This window comes from Aulostomus chinensis, chromosome 5 (assembly GCF_037954235.1).
Source record: "Aulostomus chinensis isolate RoL2024-O1b breed Wild chromosome 5, RoL_Achi_v1.0, whole genome shotgun sequence".
Taxonomy (NCBI): domain Eukaryota; kingdom Metazoa; phylum Chordata; class Actinopteri; order Syngnathiformes; family Aulostomidae; genus Aulostomus; species Aulostomus chinensis.
In genome coordinates, this window is record NC_141324.1 from 15,862,908 (window position 1) to 15,870,117 (window position 7,210).

The following is a 7,210-nucleotide window of genomic DNA, read 5'->3' on the forward strand; positions in this document are numbered from 1 at the left end:
AATATGTTCCGACATCAACCTTGAGGGCAGTCCCGCACTGCCTACGGTTCGCCCGCAATAATTTTGCTCTCAACCATTGCCTGAGCTACAAAAATGTAGTGTGTGTGTGTGTGTGTGTGTGTGTGTGTGTGTGTGTGTGTGTGTGTGTGTGTGTGTGTGTGTGTTGTTATGCAAAACATAAATGAGACATTGAAAGAAAGTTTAATTTAAAACAGAATTATTGCAACGATTATAATCGCAGATTTTTCATGGCAACAGACTAGAATACATGGTCACCAGTCGTTGTTCATACGTAACTGGACAGCGTATTATATGTTATACGGTAATATATATGCTATGTATATGGATCCCCATCCATCTATATATCATTTTTATCCCTTTAAAATGGTCTTAGTCTTTGTAATTATGATGACATTTATATATTGTTGGTTTATAATTCTGCCCTGTAAGGTGACCTTGACAGCTCTGAAAGGTGTCAATTATATTAGTAGTAGTAGTAGTAGTGGTAGTAGTAGTCGTCGTAGTAGTAGTAGTAGTAGTAGTAGTAGTAATATCACATGTAAGTTAATTAGGCCTCTCACTTGTGTTTTTTTGTGGCCGTTGCAATAAGTAATTGTACTCATAAAAAATATTGGCAGCAAACTACTACAAAATACAAAAATATTGTTTGAAAATTAATCATTTTTTCACTCTGATGAAAAATACAATGCAAGGACATAATTTTGTATGATATTAAAACCACCTTGCTTGCATTGTTTTAAAAAAATGTGTTTACATCAGTTAATATAGGTCAGTCGCTAATATCTGCCGGCCTGGCTGGTTCCAACATGTCTGATATAGGCTAATAGCAGCAGATTATATTTGCCAGGCAATTAATCGGTCAGGTCAAAGACAAATAATCTCTGGTTTGGAAATTAGACACACCAATCCTCATTTTTCAGTTCCGATCAGATACATATCCGCCGATAGCAGCACAAATTTCCATAGCAGAGCTCTTGTTCTTCATTATTAATTTTATTCTGCTTAAGATTTCAGCTCAAGGCTGTAGAAAAGCACACCACACCTGCACATATACACAAATGTATAACATTTAAATGAATAAAAATAAAGTATTTGAATTGTATGTATGGGAACATGTCTCATGTTATGTTATGGTGGATTCAAATATGAGCATTAGCAATGAAATGGAATTTGGATTGGTAAAACTTCATCCTTCCGATATTCCATCTGTGAATAATGTCAGTACCAGCAGCTGATTCCTATATTCCTTATTCCCTACCGCATCTGTGTTGGAAATATTATGGGTTGATACTCCAGTAATAGCCATAGCCATAACCAGGCCTATTTTCAGTAGCCAAACATGGCCAGTTAGTTTATAGAAAATAGTGACAACATGTTTTCTGTGTTTAGAGAGAGAGAACATCTCAGAAACACATTAGCACTGTAGCTACTTCCCTCTGACATTTTCTTCAATCCAGCTAGCCACCGAAGATGGTCTTTAAATCATGAGGCAGCACCCAACTCACAAAAATGTCCTGCCTGCTGTTTTTCATGAGCTGAACCTCAGAGGAACAGGGCTCCAGTTAATGTCACTGTTTGTTTTGAGACTTTCTAGAGAAAACCTCAGCTGGTTTTAGGGGGAACAACCTCTCTAACATCTGTGCTGGCCTTTACAAGAAAATGCAACCACCCCCTTTGTGGTTCACAGAAACATGCACACATGTACACACACCATGTGTTCAGCATGCATTGCACACATGTACACCTGTATGCCATTAACAGTGTGACGAACTGTCTTGTTACTTGTTATCCTTGAGAAGCAAAATAAATGTGCAACAGAATGAAGAAACTGCATTGCTAAAGCTGAGTTCTGAGTTCCAGATACCTTTTCATTCAATATGAGATCAACCTCATTATGACAAAACTTGTGTCTCATGTCACTGTGAAGCTCCTATACACCTGGGGAAGACGGCACATACATGCAGTGATCATATCACCGCTTGACATGAAATATCAAACAATGTTTGGTCTGTTGCTTTTTCAAAACTAGGACAAGCTGCATGGAGGCAACAACATCAAGGTTGTTCAGTCAGGCACAAGACACACAAAAAAAGCTATATTTAGAGTGGAACTCCATTTTCCTAACCCCACTCCCCACCCACACTTTCCTGCACGGCCTCTCTCTTCTTCTTCGTCTTTGAGACGAGCACTACGACTTTGTAAATGGGTTACCCCCATGCAGCCACCCACGCATCAGGTACAGTCTGAGAACCTGGGGCATCCTGTTTTGAGTTCTGGTTTCCTGTTTCCTGTGAAAAATACAGTCCCCTCGAACACACTCATTCCGTAACACACGCGTTTCACCGTTTGTCACACACACCAAAGAGAGCAGGGCTCGGATCAGCTGATAACACGCCGTCCCGAATGTTTTACTTTCTGGCTTCATAAGAATCATACAGATGCTTGGATTTAGTTATTTGTAAAAATGCAGCGCAGATGATCCTCAGATGATTGCAGCAATGAGAAATGTACAAAGCTGCAACAAAATGTGGCCGCAAGATGACAAGAGCAGCTGCCCCCACCCCCCTTTTATTCTTCACATTTAATTTATTTTATTTCATGTACACAAATTCTCATTTCGTGTGCCAGGAAAGAAAATGTACAAGTGTCAAGGGACCAATGAAACAGCAATAACAGCAGTGTGTGCTCATGTGTGAACTGTAGGCCCCCCCGCCTTGCCAAAACTATGAAAATAACGCCGTTTGAGAAACACAACACGCTGCTACTGCACACGTCCTGCCAAGCTACCTGAGCATCCATCGCCACAGGGGTCGACTACATCACTCTTAATGAGCAGCACTACCTTCCTGTGCTTGTGAACACACTTAATTGTCTTGGCACAAACTCAGAGTCCTTTTTTGCTCTCTTTTATGTGCTGGCTTTTGTTGATCTGTTTTTGAAAAAAAGACATTCTTCCTTGTTTTGGGGGAGAAAAAGCACAATATCATCCTGTTGTTGATGGTCAGTTTTTAAGCTCGTCGTCCCCTCCCCCGTCCTTGCAGTTTGGAATTCATTAGCAATCCAAAAAAAAAAAAAAAAAAAGCCACTGACAAACGCCCAATCTTAATTACCCTCTCATTTGCATATTTGCATATTAATGACTGCAGACTTTGCTGTTTTTCTTCTGCAGTAGTCCCCCTCCCATCAACATTGCTCAGTCGTGGCCACCACAAATACTGCAACACTCTGTCTTTGTTGCAGCGCGAGGCCCTCAAAGTTGAGATGCTTTATTATCACCAATGCCTGAAACAAATGTATTTAATTGAATTCATTGCCCTGCTTTTACTCAGTTTTATGCTTTAGTTACGAGACTGTAACCAGAGCACAACATGGAGTCCATGTTTATGTTGATACTTCTGTTCAGGAGCATTCTTGGGTTTGTGTACCAGTCTGGTGCTATGTGCTTCCCCCTTCTGGTGAAATGGGCACCAATGAAGACGTAACGTTCACATAATACAATGCATACAAGTGTAGACAAAACAAAATTCTAAAGATGATGGTTTAGACTATTTTATCTTAGAAAACTTTAACATCTTTCAAATGTAACCGAAAGGAGGAAGTACACAAATAAAACAGAACAAAGGAGCGTGAAACAGGATGCACCTCCATGCAAATTCATGTCCTCTTATTTCTATTATAGGGTTAAAAAAAATACACCCATAAACTGACATTGCTCAGTATGTTGTGGTGCAGCTCACTTGGGAGATAAAATATGTCAACAGGAAACTGAAGACCTACTGTATCTGGGATTGATGATCAGTCGCCTCAGACCAGGACATTAAAAAAAAAAAAAAAACACTGAAAAAGAAACAGTTAAGTTTCAAGTTGTTTTTTTTAATGTTGAAATATTAGTTCATAAACAGGAGATCTCTAATTTGATAACTTTTTTCAGTCAATTTTGTTTTCCGGCGTATGAGTGTGAAAAACTGTCATTGTTTTATACAATTTCATGCGTGTTTAGACTGTTCATCAGATAAGACCAGAACAAGTGTTGGAAGCAGAACGGTTTGTCTAACGATCAGAATGTTCTCGCTGTGATCCGCGGTGCTTCCAGAGGCTGAGTCCTTGAGCGTGGACCATGTGAATGTGTCAGTAAGTTGGGACCTTGAATGATAGCTTGTCCCAGCTGTGTGTGAATATGCTGCTGCTTAGTGCTTTGGCAAACTGGAAAATCTATAAATGCACTCCAGTCCATGCACTGCACATCACAAACACATCTTAGATATGTAAGCTACCTCACACTTTCCTCTTCCCTCTCCGCATTGTGCAGTGCTGCTCCTTTCATTCACTTGTTTTATTTTATTCTCTGCTATGACTGTCTTTTTTTTTGCGTCTATTTATCACATAGAAGTATCTGTGGATGACAGTATTTTGCTACCATGTATTTTAAGTGTGTATTATGGAAAGAAACAGTAATTCTGATTCTGATTTACTAATCAATGACAGCACTTGACCTCTAAGGAAATGTGATAAGATGTCTCACTCCTTTCTGTTTTAGAAACATAAATAGGAAATTAGGAAATGACAACAAAAATGAAAATTAAATGAAGCCACTTTTCTTGTATCTTCATGGTCGGTCTGATTGAGAACTAAATTTGGGTACAGAATTTGCTCAGGAGGATGGTGGCCTTTGAAGATGAACCGAGTCCTAAAGGAAATGAGGCAACTACCCAAGGAGAACTAGTGCAGCTGGGCTCATCACACACTGTGGCTTTAATAACAACGACAATTCAACCATAACATAATCCAATCAAATAGAGATTTGTTCATGTCAGAATAAGTGACCACTGGCCTAAAATCTCGAGTTTAACTTGACAAATATGAGTTCTATTCGTAATTAACCCATTGATTGCATACATTTGGAAGAATTTGCTTTGGACCCTGCGCTCACTGATCAAAGATCAAAGATCAAAAGATCAAAAGCCTTTATTGTCACTGTATAGCATACAGTGAGTGACATTGGAGTGCAAATCCCTTTGGAATGGACATGACATATTTTTGTCTCTTAACCAATAAATACTCTGTAATCAGATGATGTCAGCACTGCTGGTTACTGATTGGATCCTGATTATCCAATCAGTTATGAACGTGAGTATTTTATTAACCCCTTCAGGCTCACATTTTTTTCTGGGCAATAAAAAAAGGTTTTTAAACTGATTCCGACTCCTCTTCAACATAAAAGCAAAGTGGATTAAAAACCCATTTCTGGAAACTCATGTTTTTATTAGTATTTTTTTCTAGTCTCTATTTGACCCGTTTTAGTCGAGTGGTTGTTGTTTATGACTCATTCTCATGTCAGGTTCCCCCCTTTTTCTTAGTTTCTTCTGTTTGGAAAAGACTGAACATCACCATCTACAGGCAGTATAACACTTAAAGCTCTTTTTAATGTATTTGCCTTTCAAGTGTTACTAAATTGGTGAACTAAACTGCATCGATTCGTGACTCCAGAATGAAGAAAGAGCCAGTCTTGGATATTTGCTGCCCAGAAATAATTGTCTATAAATCTCAAATGCAACATGTGGTATAATCTGTGTATTCTTTATACAACCGTATGAGCCGTAATCCACAAACACTTTGAGTTGGACTCATGGACACATTAACTGTGAACACCTCCAGTTCAGCGCTACGGTGAGCGAACGTGGAGCATGACCACCCGGCACATTTACTGATCTACACTTGATTGTCCACGCTCATTCACTCCATCATCAAACTGGAAGTGTTACAGTGGGATTGATTTTTGCTGAAATCAATGTGTTTGAGGATTAGTGAGCTGATGAGATGCACTCGTTTGTAATCACTGTTCGCTTCTAGCTAAATATACATGGCTGGCTCTTTCTGCAAGTGATGCGAGAGGAGGAAAAGGCTTTCATGAGCTCCTAACACCTATTTGTGACCACTTGAATGGCAAAACACACTCTTTTGGGGTAAGGTAGGGCTTCACGGTGGACCGGAAAGGTCTAAGAAGCTGTGGATGATGAACTCAACCTCTTTAGGCAGCCATCTAACTTTCGGCTAGCATTTGCCTGATTATTTTGCATTTAACAAGAAAGTGAACATTGTCAAACACACTCAAGTTTATATGGTGAAAAAAAAAATCATGCAGCAGTTGACTGCGTTAGTTCATTCTTCACCCTCATCTCAAATGGCCGGTGTGTGGATGCTGCAAACACTGGCGTTCCAGCATCGGCGTCCAGAAACTCAATCTTGTAACGTGTCAGTCAGCAGCGTAGCAAAGATAAGGCAGCTAGTGATGGTGTTTCCTCTCAATAATTTGTTTCTTTTGTATGTAAAAAAAAAATACTTTTATTTAAAAACATGTTCCACTGTTTTTAGCTACACTCTTCATGTTTGCTTTTTGGGCTGTGAATGACTTCACTATTTTGACTACTTACAGCTTTCAAGCCAACAGGGATGTCACTTTATTTTAGAGCTATCATTTAAGAGTGTGGCTGTTCGGTGGACTGAGAGGGAGGTGAGACCTGATAATATTCCCTGCCCCGCCCCATCCAGACAAGGGCACATGGCCATGTCACGGTGACACAACTGAACAAAACCTCACAGTTGCAACATGAACACATCACTGGGTTCTTAAGGCTTTTCTGATCAAATTTTAGATGGTCCTGTTTGACCCACTTGGACAGCGCTGCTCAAAGTGGGGTCCAGGGGACAAATTAAGCTCACCAGATGTAAAAATGAAATAAATTTTTAAAAAAAACATTAAAATTGGGTGGCACGGTGGTGCAGTGGTCAGCGCTGTCGCCTCACAGCAAGAAGGATCTGGGTTCGAGCCCCGGCTCCATCACGGGATCTTTCTGTGTGGAGTCTCCATGTTCTCCCTGTTCCTGTGTGGGTTCTCTCTGGTACTCCAGCTTCCTCCACAGTCCAAAGACATCAAGAGGGGACGAGGCTGATTGATACTCTAAATTGACTGTAGGTGTGACTGTGAGTGTGAATGGTTGTCTGTCTCTATGTGTTGGTCCTGTGATGGACTGGTGACCTGTCCAGGGCGTACCCTGCCTCTCGCCCGTAGCCTCTGGGATAGGCTCCACCCCCATGACCCTTAACAGGATAAGCGTTAGAAAATGGATGGACATAATCAAATTAAAAACTGAATAATTAAACATACATTAGTATCACTATTTATGTTGTT